This window comes from Protopterus annectens, chromosome 9.part0, assembly GCF_019279795.1.
Source record: "Protopterus annectens isolate FY-2018-M chromosome 9.part0, PAN1.0, whole genome shotgun sequence".
Classification (NCBI taxonomy): Eukaryota; Metazoa; Chordata; order Ceratodontiformes; family Protopteridae; genus Protopterus; species Protopterus annectens.
Genome location: NC_056743.1, coordinates 1,695,034,307 through 1,695,049,370, shown reverse-complemented (window position 1 = coordinate 1,695,049,370; position 15,064 = coordinate 1,695,034,307). Strand labels below are relative to the sequence as shown.

The 15,064-nt window shown below is 40.0% G+C and overlaps 1 protein-coding gene across 1 annotated transcript in view; it reads left to right on the top strand.

Annotated features, from left to right (window-relative positions):
• The window catches only part of PDE4A (phosphodiesterase 4A), a 1,515,730-nt gene that overhangs the window by 461,382 nt on the left and 1,039,284 nt on the right, over positions 1–15,064 (top strand). The window lies entirely within an intron of this gene.

Sequence of the window (15,064 nt, the reverse complement as noted above, 5' to 3'; positions counted from 1 at the left end):
AGCCCTGTGATACATAGTATAACCTTAGAAATCACTAAGTCAGTAAAATATTCAGAAAGTTACATGTAGTAAGCATTACAAAACCAGTTCGCTTCTTGCATAGGTGCAATAAACTTTCATATATGTTTTTGATAAATGGGGACCATGCAAGAATGATAGTCATCCATGTTTGACCAGAGAGATTAACTGGCATTTCTTGCTCTCATTTTGTTTTTTTGACTAATGGAGGAAAGCTCAATTGTCACTGTTGCTGTTATTGGAACCCTCTTTGCTCTCAACAGTGAGAAACAGTGGTGTTATGTGGGGTTAGTTAGGGTAATACATCTGCAGAGCTTTTTAACTGCTCCCTGAAGAGTGTGTGTGTGAATCAATTAATCAATCATATACATTTTTAACTTGGATATTAAATTAGCAGGCAGTACTCTAACTGACACATTAGCAGACTTATGTTCTTACTTCATCCATTCTTTCTTCACAGGTGGAACTGAATGTTCTCTGAACCTTCGCTGTACTTATTTACAAATCATATTCAAAAGTCAGGGAAGAATGACACGGTGGTGCAGCGGTTAGCATTGTCACCTCACAGCAAGAGGTTCTCCCGTTCAATTCTCAGCTGGAGTGCCTTCTGTGGGGAGTCTGGATGTCCTCCCCATGGTCAAGTGATGTTAAAGACATGCAGGTAGGTGCGAGTGTGAATAGGCGTACCTTTGTTGAAAGTTTGGTGTTGGTCTGGCAACTTGGCACCGTAAAAATCCACTGCCAATCATGAGCAGACTGGAGTTCTGCTGTGGCAACCCCTAACCGAGAAAAGCCAAAAGTCTTTTTTTCAAAAGTCAGGGAAGACACATCCATTTATGCCTAGGATCCAGTAATCACTTGTTTAGGACCTTCTAAGCTGCAATTGGCTAATGAGTTTATACCTAGTGCAAGATGACTATGTTTGCATTCTTATAAACAGTTTCACTTACTTATTCACTAGTTCACCAGCTAAGTGAACTGGTCTTTCATGGAACAGTTTCAACCATAACACAGACTACAAGGACAGGGTAAGTGCAGTATGTATGGACATTTATTCTTCCTGATCGGCAAGTTTTTGGGAAGTGGGAGAAAACTAGAGTGCCTAAAGAAAATCCATGCAGACATGGGGAGTACATGAAAATCTTACAAAAAAGTGACTGGAGGTCAGGACTGAATCCTTAAGCTGTGAGTTACCGCTGCAGCTCTTGTCAAAGCATAGGGCAGCATGGAGTAATTGTTTTCAGAGAGCATGTCATCATAAGCTATATTCCAGTTCATCTTTTAACTTGAGAAGCACAGGCTACACCATAGATGCAGAAATGGCATTTGCCTTTCTGCCATCTTTGTTAAATACATACTAAATCAACTCTACTACAAGTGCTGATGTGCTATTTGCCCATGACACACCTGCTCCCTGCCACTTGCTCACAAAGCAAGTACTGACTCCCACTAACTCGACCACCCATAACTACTTAGCCCTTGCAGCACCCTATGCTACAAAACTGCATAGCCCTACCAGAACCCTAACTCTAACCTTAAAACACCCTTTTGACTCCCTAACCCTAAAACTCCATTCCTTCTCCCTAAATCTAAAACCCCCCTCTGACTCTCTATCCCTAAGACTCCTTTCCTGCTCCCTAAACCTAAAATTGCATTCATGTTCCCTAACCTAAGACTCCCTTCTTGCTCCTTAACCCTAAAGCTACCTTCCCATTCTATAAACTTAAAGTGCCCCTCCCCTCCCTAAATGTAAAACCTCCTTCTTTACTGTAGCCCTAATTTGCACTCCTAACCTTCCCACTCCGTCTCCACAGCTGCCGTATTTATCTCACTCAAACTCTAATAACGTGTTTGGGCAAATTGAGGCAGCGGTCTGCCTAAACTCATGTTTTAGCTTGAGGTAAGTGGCAGCCTACAGCAGCTACAAGATGCTCTACATTCTGGCTTCAAGAGACAGTAATTTTTGTGTGCTTGGAACTTGAGCATTTATAGAATACCCTACTAAATCCATATTGTCTGATCAACATTTCTGATCAAATCATGCAGTACAGATTTTGCAGTGCATGCATATCCTGTTCGCTAGCACTCATATAGTTCTGAATTCCAGGCTAAGCATGCCCTTCATTCAATGCATCCAGTAGTAGGACAACATCATAACTCCAGTAGGAGCTTCAAAAATTTGCTTAGTGTCCTTATTTCTTCTGTCTCAGGAGTAGTCCCTCTGATTATAGCGTTTAGTAGAAACCACTGCATGATGCATTCAGTCACTCCTAGGATGCATTACAATTCTCAAAAGGATGAAAAACACAGCCCACAGTGGAAACATGGCCCCTCCATAAATGTGGTGAAAATCGCATTTTTTTTTAAGTTTGTTGCATTTTGCGAGTTAACTAATAAACAATGTTATCTGCATCCAAAGAGATAATTTCAGGAGTACTGTGAATAAACTGAGGAGGAGGTACAAGATCCTACTTATCATACAAGGAAACTGTTTGGAAGCACTGGACACTCAACTAAGGATTTTTCCTCACAGTGTTTCACCGTCTAGCAGTGCAAAATTCATTGTCAGATGCTTTAGCTCCTCTCCTTTTCCAACACACCTGAGAGTAATCCTGACATGGTTAGCATGATCTCTTCTAGATGTTTGCCTTTTTTAAGTGGATATACTTGCCTCCCATTCAAGAGTAAGTTGATGAAGAAGGTTTGATTTTGAATCAACTGCATTCTTCAGCAAATACTCGGGATCCTTCTTTTATCTCTAACCAGCTCATCCATTATGTCCTTGTGAAGAGGTGATGTTCTTTCAGGAGTTTCAAGATGGCTGACACAACACTGGTTTGCATATTTTAATCTAGGTCATGACAACCCCCTGTGGTGGCTGTCCTACTCTATGCCTGCTTCCCGGATTTCTTTTTGTACTCAAAATTCCCATTATTTCATCTTCTTTATTTTCTTTCTAATTGCAGCTCAGAGCCTGTTTACCTAGCATGTCTAGTCCATGAATTCCAATATTTTTCTCTGGCTCGGTTAGGATCTACAGTCATATTCCAATAACCTTTCTTCTGGATATAGACCTGAATTATGTACTGTCTTCCTTTGATAAACTCTTGGTGTACTCAACCATCAAGGTAGAGTTGATACAGTTTCATCTGTGGCAGCTTGTGGTGGAGTATCATATTCTCCAACCGGTTCTTTGCATTGCACTTATTGCTTAAGTCACCCCTGAACTGGATGAAGTAGCTTTGGGAGAATAAATAAATGAATTAATTAATGAGTAAAGGAAGGAAAGGAAGAAATGTATGAAAAAAAAAATTATTTGGTACAAGGTACATTATGCCAAGTATACTACAACTGAGATGACACATTGCAAGAAGCTATTACAGTTCACAAGGGGGGAGGGGGCAGCTATGACTGTGTTAGGTGATCAGTACTGCCCGCCTTTTCCTTAGACTGTATCTTCACATTCCTTACTTGAATTCTATTTCATAATCTCCAGTTCCCTTTCTTGCATTTTTCCTTCCAAATCGCCCTTCTTTGCCCCCTTACTTAACCATTCTTCTCAATTTGTACCCTATGTGATGATACAAGGTACTGTCATTTGTGCCAGGGAGAGTAGGGCAGTGCATGTGTAACATATGCCAGCATAGCTAGCTGGAGTTTTATAAAGAATTTTATGTCATTTGACTATCACACTGATTTGTACAGATGCTTGTGTTAAAATGTATTTGTAAAGTTGCTTGTGTTAAAAATGCATCAATAGTGGGTTCTGCTGGACAGAAAATAGTTAATGTATGTCACAAAGTATTATTATAAATGATTAAACATATATGTTTTAACAGAGAATTCTGGAAGGGAAGAGGTTAAACTCAGTACAGCTACTTTTGAAAAATAGGTTGCAAATTAAATGGGTTGGTTTAGGCCATAAAGATTTTATCTTATAGGTCTGATTGCAGCCAGAGACAGAAAATGTCTTGGAAAATCAGGACTAGGAGTCTTACTTTACTGTGTTTAGAGATGAACTAATTGGTACCCTGGAAGGGTGGATGTTTTCAAAATTGTTGTATACTTTCTAATGCTACAACAGATCTTAGCAAAGCTCTGGGTGTGTATTGTACCACAGCCAGGTGACCAGATGTGATGTCATTCTATAACCAGCACGGAAATGATTTTTTTAGATATTAGTGAGAGATATTTTGGAACTCTTACAGCAGCACTTTGTCAGAATCTGACAGGAAAGATATCTCACACAACCTCTCCCTTGCTGTATTAAGCAACTCAACACTCATCATCTTGCCTTGCTGTAGTAAGTAACTTAACTAGGGAACAATAATTCAGTCAGGAAAGCATAGAGAGATTAGTTAAGTATTGTTTTTCTGTATCATCTATCCAACTGTGTTATTTTTTATATCTCATGTGATTGAAACTCTGATGTTTATTGTAACTAAATACTCAGTATTCTCATTTTCTGTGTTATTATTTCTTATTAAACATTTCTATACCTTTCTTTGTGGCTTGTAGAGAATATATTTAACCTTTTAAGAGCACTTGTGCTTATTTTTGTGACACTGTGGTCGTGCCTGAAACTGACTGGTGGCATCATAATTACCATATAGTCTAGATCATACCTCTCAATTGTACAGATTTTCGCAGAATGTCCAGATTTGTGTCTCATATTTTTGGTCTGTTGCTCATAAAATTGTGTTTTTTCTGGCAAATCATTTCCAAATTATTGAGGGCTGAAGACAGAAAATAATGCCAGACATTTGAGTTTTAGATTCCATACCCTTCAGAAAAGTTATGCTAATGCAAAATCTGTTTTTCTATCAACTAAGTTTGTAAGAGCAATATTTAAAAAGTGCTCCTATTTTGGGGGCTTTGCCCCCCATTATTTATGGTTTTCTCTAGATTTTTTGCTCTAAAAGTTTGAGAGGTATGGTCTGGGTAGAGGGTGCACAGCTGGTAAATCTGTGTCAGCCTTTCAGGTGTGTGTGTGTTTGAAAATCAAATATTCAAGTGTGTGTGTCAGCTACTTGGAAAAGGGACACAGAGCTCCAAAGTAGTCAGTGTGGAGTCTTGTTTGGGACCTGGGAGAGAGGCAGAGAGTCCAGCCCCAGGTCTGGAGGATGCTCCCCATGTGCTCTTAAAGGAAATCATGCTTCATGCAGAGAGTTGCCTCTGAAAATAATGTGTGTCTCCATTTTTGTTCCTAGTGGCCATCCATAACCGGTGTCAGTGGTGAGAATTGAGGCTCCTGATTACTGGCCATAGCAGGGATTGTCACACCCTCCATTTTTGTATTTGCCTTTATTTTGAGTTTACTTACACGAATAAACCTCTATTTGTGTAGAGCTGAACTTCATGTATGTACCTCACATCTGGGAAGTCCCTAGGGATATCGAGAGTAATCATCTCCTGAGGAGAAAATACATGTTAATATATGTACTCTTTGTAATATAATAATGCTGCATCCACAGAAATGATGATGTTCTTCATGTTTCACTGTTGCAATCATCACCTGTGGGTTATCCCTGCTGTGGTAGCCTTCAACCGGCCCGAATACCAGAGTCAATGTTTTTCTGCATCAGCTCCTGTCATGTGCTGGCTGATATCAGGTCATCAGTGCTATAAAGGAAGGCAGCCAATGTCATTACATCAGTCTTTCTTGCCGTGGAGCCCATAGCAGAAGGAGTTCACAAGTGTGCTGGTCAGTCACTACCAGAGTTCAAATTACAGCTGAAAACATCTAAAGCTAAGTACCCTGTTGGGGATCCGTTTTTCTTGCACTAACTGATGTCTGAAAAAGTTAACAATTGTCTCACCCAGGAAAGCAAATACCACACCAAGACTTCCATTCTTACTGCATCACTTGTTTAGGCCCAGATCACAATGTCCCCCATTGCCAGTTCTGTGCCCTCTTTATCACAAGAACCATTAATCGTAGAGCTCTTTTTGTAGCCAAGTATTTTTGTCTTCTGTCTTTGCTTTCCGAAATGGCGTCTGTCAGCCATCAATGCATAGACATTTCAAAAAAACATAAGGATAAAGATAGAGACAGACCACACAAGGCTAAGACTTCAGACGACTCTACCGCTAAGCAGGTTGTCAGTACTCTGGAATTCAGTGAGGCGCCTTCACAGCCCCTGATGCCTGATTCAATACCTTTGCAGGCCTCACTGCAACCCTTTCAGAGTTTGGTATGCCGCAGAAATCTTCTGAGCCTTTGGTTGTCTCTGCCTTGGTTGGGTCCAGAGCCGCAATGCAGGCACCGGCTTCTGAGGAGGTCTTTTGCACTACCGAATATAGACAAAAAACAACGTCTTTTCCTCTCACTACTATTTCTCTCAGACCAATGGATACTCTTAGGCCTAGAAGCAAGGCCACTCCAAAGAAAATTACCACTAGCCACCATTTTACCCCTCCTCCACCACCCCACGCTCAAATGCTTAAAATGGTGGAGGATCTTATCACCCTTATCAGGGGTAGTCAGGCTGCACCTTCTAAAAGGAAAGGAGACCCTTCCTGTGAAATACTGACAGAACTGGATACTGAAGAGTCTGAATTTTCAGATTTTGAAGAGGAACAACAACATGTTAGTGCTTATGAGGATTCAGATGCAGAGGAATCAATTCCTTCTGCCTCCCCCAGAAGATCTTTCCTTTGGGGAAACCCTTCACTCCATCAGGGAACATTTCCACTGAGAATCCCAGGACTTCCCTCAGTCTAAGAAAAGACTAAGAGTTTCTAGACCTGCCCCAGCACAGACCCTTGGCCATCACCCCTATCTTAGAGGTGGTTGATGATATCTTCCATGAATCCAGCTTAACTCCTGACACCATCCCACCTGCTCCCAGAAAACCTGACAGGTACTACAAACTACCAGACTTTCACAGGCACCTGTACAGAAATCCTGCTGCAGACCCAGAGGTCATTACACAGGGACCAAAAAGAGCTAAGGCTATTTCTGCAAAGAATCCTACTCCTTCTGACAAGGACTCCAGAGCTCTGGACAGTCCTCTTTTCACTCACCAAAAACTAGGAGGAAGGCTCTCTCTCCGCAAAGAGAAGTGGCTTTTTGTAACAGAGGACCTATGGGTCTTAAAGATCATTTTTCAAGGCTACAAATCTCCTTCAGTGAACTCCCAATTCCAAGAGGGTACACAGACCTACCTCCAAATCAGTGGACAGAGACACTAAAACACGTCCAAACTCTCATATCCAAGGGGTAGTAGAATCTGTCCCCTCAGATCAAACAGGCAAAAGCTTTTATTCCAGACTATTCCTTGTTCCCAGAAAAGAGGGAACTTAGTGCCCCATCCTGGATCTATCCATTCTGAACACCTTCCTGGTGGTCCACAAATTTAAAATGCTAACTTTGCAGCAGCTGCTGCCTATGTTGAAAAAAATGCCTGGTTAGTTACCCTAGATCAGATCCCTACCTCCACATCCCCATAAGGGAATCCTGCAGGAAATTCCTTCACTTCAGAGCAGGTTCACAACACTTTCAGTTCTCTGTGCTACCCTTTGGCTAATCTACTGCTCCCAGGGTATTCACCAAATGCTTAGCCGCGGCCATAACCTTTTGCAGACAGAAAAATATACAAATTTACCCTTATCTGGACGACTGCCTCATTTAAGCAGAGTGCAAAGAAAAGCTCTTCAAGGATCTCCTCTTTGTCAAAATCCTCCTAACCTCCTTAGGATATACCATCAATGAGAGGTAATCAAGGCAAACACCCTCCAGGGAGATCATTTTCTTGGGGGCACTGCTGGACACAGCATCCCAAATGGCCTTCCTATCACTAGAGAAACAGAGCTTCCTGCCTCTCTGTTTTACACAGCTGGCTTCCAAAAGTCACCCTACTGCGAGGAAGTTCCTGCAAGCCTTAGGGTACATGGCATCTTGCATCCTTCTAATTCTTCTGGCTAAGCGTCACATGAGAAAACTTAAGTGGTACCTAAAGAACCTTTGGTGTCAGCACTCTCAGCCTCTAGAGACCTCCCTACCCCTGATCCCTTGTATAAGGGCTGAGTTTCTCTGGTGGGCAGGGGCCTGTGCCCAGAACAAGGGTCTTCCCTTCACCTTCCACCCAACCTGACAGACTATTATCACCGACACCTCAGACATAGCTTGGGGCACTCACCTAGAAGGCAGGTGCACCCAAGGTCTTTGGGATGCCCAGCACCTTCCCTTACACATCAACCAGAAGGAAATGATGGTAGTACAAAAGGCTCTGACATCCTTCAAACCCCATCTCAAGTCAGGGGTTCTCCTTATCAAAACAGACACCACCACAGTAATGTGGTACATCAACAAACAGGGAGGGACCCAGTCTTATCTTCTGTGCAGGCTAGCCATGAACCTCTGCCTGACAGTTTCTTCCACTGGATTGCACCTGACAGCACAATACCTACCAGGGATCAACAACACCCTGGCAGACCACTTAAGCAGAAATCTACTGGATGCCCACGAATGGCAGCTCTACAGAAGAATCTTTTTGCAAATCACTCAGCCATGGGGGTCTCCGGAGGTGGATCGCTTTGCTTCGCATCCCAACCATCAGCTGAAAATTTCTGTATCAGGGAGTATCACCACCTAGTGTGGAAGGTGGATGCCTTGACCTTCCCCTGGAACACCCTCTTTGTGTATGCATTCCCTCCTCTGCCTCTTATCCCCAAGAAACTGATCAAAATAAGAGAGGAGAGACCAAAAGCCATCCTCATTGCTCCATTTAGGCCCAGACAACATTGGTACTCCTTACTGCACAGCCTGACCTTACAGCCTCCCAGGCAGCTTCCATTGTTCTCAGACCTCTTAACTCGGGGGGGGGGTGCTGCACCCAGACCTGCAGACTCTCAAACTATCAGCATGGTTAATACTCTAAAGGCAAACAAGGGGCCCCTTTTAAGCAAATAGGTCATAGACATCATCACAGAGGCCAGAAGGCCCAGCACCAGAAAATCTTATGCAGGAAAATGGAAAAGATTCTGCTCCTGGAGCCAGTCCAGAGGGAGCAGTACCTCACAACCTTCCATTGCCTGATAGTTTTGGCTTTCTTTTTCAGTGGTTCGGTAGGTATGTCAGCGGAACCCTCCACACCCAAGGTTATTTGCTTTAGTCACTGATTTTCTAGCTGCGCAAACTTTTGGGCACAAACACCTGACAAATGGAGCAGGTATTGTAGTCGTGCGATCGACCTAAACAAAAAAGACACTGATCGTGGGCATCCTTGTGGAGTATCTGATGGCCGCACTTACACTTGCCCTTTCTGGATGACATGAACAGGCATTAAATTAAATAAAATGAATGAAAGGTTCCCCGATGGAGGCACTTGTATGATTTATTGAAATCTGACGGCCGGGATGGCAGGAACACCTGACGTACGACTGGCGGCTGAGAATTTGAGGGTCAGTGCATGCAGGCATCACTTTTATGGCCCACATTCCACTAGCCATGTCAGCCTTCCCACGCATCATACAGTGACTGAAACCTTTTGTATACTGGCCGGACATTTGGATAGCAAAAGGAGTAAACTCATATGTGATGAATACTGCAACATGGGAATAGAAGGACATCAAGTGGTTCAGTCTGAAAGTTGAGGCTATAAGAAACAAAGGATGAGGAATTTTACAGTGATAGCCAATAAAATCAATGAGGTCTGTATTATTCTGAACAATAAAAATCGGTGCATGATATAAAGAGAAATCAGACAAAAGAAATTGTAATTATAATATTAAGGGCCAATCGAAATTTAACAGGTGTAATAGTGAATTTAAAGACTTCTTAAAACTGGATTTTGACTTCAAACTTACTATTTTCTCAAAAGCATTGAAAATGTGATTAACTGAACCAAGTAAATCATTTTTGAGGTATAATGGTGAAACTTAGGGATTGAAAAATGTATGCTAATTTAAGCAAAATCCACAGTGGCTGAGAATTAATCCTGTAACAGAAATTTTTTTTTTTCATTTTATGAAAGACAGTTACTTTATGGAATCATCACCAAGTCCCACAGATAATACATGTATAAAGGAATAGTTAAGATGAGGGTAGCATTTTAAAAAGAATATGACATCCGTATTCCATAACTACTTTTGAAATTACAGAAATTAGTAGCTCCACAGTCAAACACCAGTTGCATATTCAAAGGACAAAATATTGTGTGGTAAGACATTTGGCAGCAAAAGAAACTAAACTGTTGAGTAAATCTCTTGTTAAAAAATTAATCTAGCATTCTTTGACTGACACCGCAGTACACAGCAATAATGAAAACATCTTCTTAAAACACACAGCTGGTGTACACCGTGATGGGAAATAACTAATTAACTTAAGAATGCTGGTACTTCAGTGAGAACTCATCTACAAAACCTAGTTTTTTACCATAACTTGGATGATTCAGCAGTTTCACCTGTATTAAGAGAAGTGCGTGACATAATTTCAGGCACTGCACAGTCGGTGTCTTTACACTTACCAGTAAAGGTAATGGCACTGTTGCATTACAAAACGATTGTTGTCTTGATGTGGTTACCACGGAGATGACTGAGCTATCTCAGCACCAGTGTGATTTACTAAATAAAGATACTGATGTTCAGATTCTATAGCGTTGCATATAAATGACATGTGCTGCTTCCCAAAATCATACACTCATTTCTGATAAAAAAATATGTAAATATGTTTATTAGGAATATAGCTGCAGCTTTCTTGAGAACAGGTACAATTGCTTGCAATTGTTGAACTGTTTTATGCTGTAACAGCATTGGTCTTCTACTATACCATCCTCTTAAAATACAGTGAAGGATTCATTAAATGTTAATGAAAAACAGTCTAATGATAGTAAAAAGAGTGAAAATGTCACAAATTGTCTCTCAAGACGTGACTAAAGAATGTACGGTCTAGAAAATAAGCATTTATTACCGCTGAATAACAAATAAGGACTCTTTAGTCGCTCATCCTTTCAAATTAATGTTTCATTGACAATGCGAATGTTACACTTGACTCCATAAATAGCTGCAGATGATAGTTAACTGAAACTACTTTCATCATTCAGACAAGTGTTTTGCATCCTTCTTTTATAATATACTTCATCTATATGTGAAAGCTGATTGTGTGATTCTTGGGTCTGGTGGTGGATCGTTTCTTTGAAGACTGGTTAGACATTGCTCTTGCAGAGACAAAGCATTTGTGTGAGCTCACTTCATTGTCTTTCTTGAGATGTAGCGATCTCAGAGTTTGTTCTGTTTAGGTAAGGTTTGTAAATGGTCTTCACTCGCATTGGATATGGGAGCATGAAGTGGCATTGCACTCCCAAAGGAAAGTATGTTTCATTATTAGTTTTTTTTTCAGTAAAATTCAATTGTGGTGCTTTGACTGTGATGGCACATTTTTCTACAGGCTCTTTGGGCAGATGAACCACATTCCAAGGACAGGTTGCAAGTCTTAATGAGACATTATATCGGAGTCCCATCTTGCCTGAGTTGGTGGTAGCTCAGGTGGATGTAAAAGATCCCATGACACCTACTGAAAGCTGTAGGAGAAATTCCCCGATTCCCTGGCCAAATTTTCCCTTGTAGTATAAATACCACCTTAAAAGAGACCACTATCCTATTAGCACTAACCTAATCAACAAATGGTAAGTAAATAAATAATATATTCTGACACATACCACAAGGAGGCATGTTGGGTTTGAATTAAACATGAGCTGTCCTTTGAGTCTATGATGAAACTGCCAAACAAATGAGCCATCCTTTGAGTCTTTGATGAAATTGTCACAAAAATGAGTTGTCCTTTGAGTATTTGATGACATTTTCACAAAAATGAATTGTCATTTGAGTCTTTGATTAAATTGACACAATCTAATGTAAAGTTAAACAGTTTACTGCATAAGAGTTTGACAAGGCCACCTTTGAATAGATGACTAAATGCACAGTTTCCTTCCTGTGCTCCTGTATAGAATCAGCCCTTTTATCAGACTTCAATAGCCTCTTGATCACCAAGTTCACATTAATTACATCATCTAACCTGAATCAAGTTCTTCAGTGATCTCTTGACTGTCACCTAGAAGTCTATCAACTCTTCTGCCTATAAATTGCTTCTATGCTGCTTACTTTAACCCCTCCCTACAATCTTACCTATTGTGCTTTCTAGCAGAAAGTGCTCTTATTTTATGTTGGCATTTAAACTTAGTGATAACTTCAGACAATGCACCATATGTACTTGGTCAAAAGCTTTGGAATGACTTACTATTTGCTCTTATTGTTTCCTACAACAGTTTAGATAAAAGCTCATGACCAGAATCTTGCACAAAGAGAAATATCTCTACTTCCAATATGGTTGTTACTTAGCTTCTGTCCGTTTGCTTAACTACTCCATACATATCTCTCTGAAGCTACTCACCAGTATGTAGCCGTACCTTAATGTACATATTGTGTATGAACTGTCTTTTTTTCTAACAGATGTATAAAATGTTTAAGTGTACTTACTCTCTGGTTTGTTTTTGTCTGAGTATTGCTAGCAAGCCTTTATCTCAATCTCATTGTGATGTCATTATATCAGACTTTTGATTATTCTTGTTTGTACGCATACATATTAATGTGGTGCAGTGTATAGAGTTGTCACCTCACATCAAGCGGTTCCACAGTTCGATCCTTGGCTGGGGTACCGTCTGTGCAGAGTTTGCATGTTCTCCCTGTGTTCGCTTGGGTTTCCTCGAGGTGCTCCTGTTTCCTCCCATATTCCAAAGACATGCAGTAGGTGGACTGGACACTCTAAACTGACCATAGATGTGAGTGTGTGGTATGGAAGAACAGCTGAGGCAGGGCTAGCCACCTGGCAGTGTAAACCTTGGCTCTAAGTGATTGTCACTGTTGAAGTGACACCCTGACCCCCATGTGCAAAAATGGGAAAAGGGGTTATGTATGGATAGATATACATGTTATTTTGTTATATATGTTATAGTGTTTTCCCTTGGCTGCATCTAAAATGGGTCAAATTTGTGATCAGTCCACTACCCTGGTCAACAAACAAACAAATAAACAAACCAAGGGAACATGATGCAAGAGCATTCATTCCTTTTTCAGCATAAGCCAATGCAAATATAGCAAGGGAAAATGTAACAGACATGAACAGTTTCAAATTCATTCAGTATATCTTTGTGAGATGAGAGTGTAATGGGAGTAATAATGGATTAACACACATAAACATTGTTTTTTTTAAGAATTATGCAGTACAGCAGTAGGTTTAGTATTAGCAGTAAGTGAAATGTCAACAAAGATAGCTCAGCTCAATAATTCCTGACAGACAGGAAAAACATTGACCTATACACAAGTACTATTCTAAAATGGGTGTCGTAGAAAAAACTTGTAAAACTTACAGTTTTTATGAAACATTTTGGAATACGGAAAACGGATGCGTGTTTGTTAATATTAAAACATCGAACGTCATGAATCTACAAACAAAAACATTAGCTGGCAGTATTAATGCAATCTTACCTGAGAACGTGCATAGGAAAGAATTCTTGACTCTCTAGATATTTACAGTAAACTCAAGACTAAGCAAAGCATACAGACTGAGAGTGTTTTAAGAAGTACACTAGCGATGTGAAGGGGTAATGTCTATTATAACGTGTGATTTTTAATGTATCCAAAAGGTAATGAGGTGAAAACTTAATAAACAATTGAACCTAATTTGAATTTTGGTGATGTCTTTAGGAAAGACTTTAGCCTCAAGGAGAGACTCAATGAACTGTAAGAGGTGAGCTGAACTTAATGTGATCTTTAGTAATTACAAAACATAGAAATAATTGCCAGATCTACATACTTCTTACTGCTAGTAATCACAAATATATGACCCTTTGTGGATTAACCCAGCCTACTAAAAAACTATGGTAAAATAATTGTTTTGTGCATCATATGGAGAAATTATCCTAAAATGGGAAAAATGTGTAAATTGTATAAATTGTTGTATAAATGAAAGTGGAAATATCTTACAACAGACAAATTATATTGGAACAGTTTAAAAATAAAAATCTTACTAATAACAATACATCTCAGTGTCATTAGCAATAAAAGACATGGCACATCACACAGATTAGAGAGACTAATTAATAGAAAACTTAAAATATTACCAAGACATGTTGGGGTATCAGTGATCATAATGATTTTTGCAGCCAAGTGATGAAAGAATATAATAATGAGAAGGTAATTAAGGACTATACTTTGGTATTATGCTGACATGGTAACAAACATGATTTTTTCCCATACATAGACAGAATTAGAGGCGATGGGAAGCCATCTTTCTTTTTACTAAACAAAAGAATCCTTTCTACAAGTTATTAGGACACCGTTTTCAGCTGTCTATCAGTTATTGCTGTCCAGGATTTTGAGAGTGATGGTCATTAAAACTGGTAAAAATGACAGAAACAGTACAGTTATTAATAAGTCAGTACTGTCACTGGCATTGCAATGTATCCACCTTTACTGTGAAAGCCATTGAAACTGAACTAAAACAAAGTCTTGAATACTCTGCTTATTAGGGTAAATAGAGTTAATGCAGGCTTTGTCAGTTAAGATCCTGCAAGCTTGTTGTGAGCCCCAAATAATCCAGGATATGATTAAGGAGCCTAGCCAAATTCCACCAAAGCATTTTCTAGTTAAGTGACTTGCTGAAGGTCAAACAGTAGGCAAATGAAGACTGGGGGACTCAAACTCTGTACCCTAGAGAGAAGCACATAGCCTTTGTCATCTGAGCTGTCATATACAAATGTGATCTAGAATATAATACTGAGAAGTGTTGTGAAAGCAGTGGTCTGGTAAAAGCCAAAGGTACATCATGAGGGTCTGGGGATTAAGGGTAGACAGTTAATAATACCGGTCATTAGAGTTTCATACTTATTGTTCAGAAACTGCGTGTTGATGCAGCACCTGCTGTTCTACTAATGTTTAAAGTGAATTACACTAATACGGTTGTTTCTTTTTGAGTGTTTATCCACATATTATTTTGGCTTTGTCCAAAATTCTTGAGCAAAGAAGTTGAGATGTCCATTTCTCATAA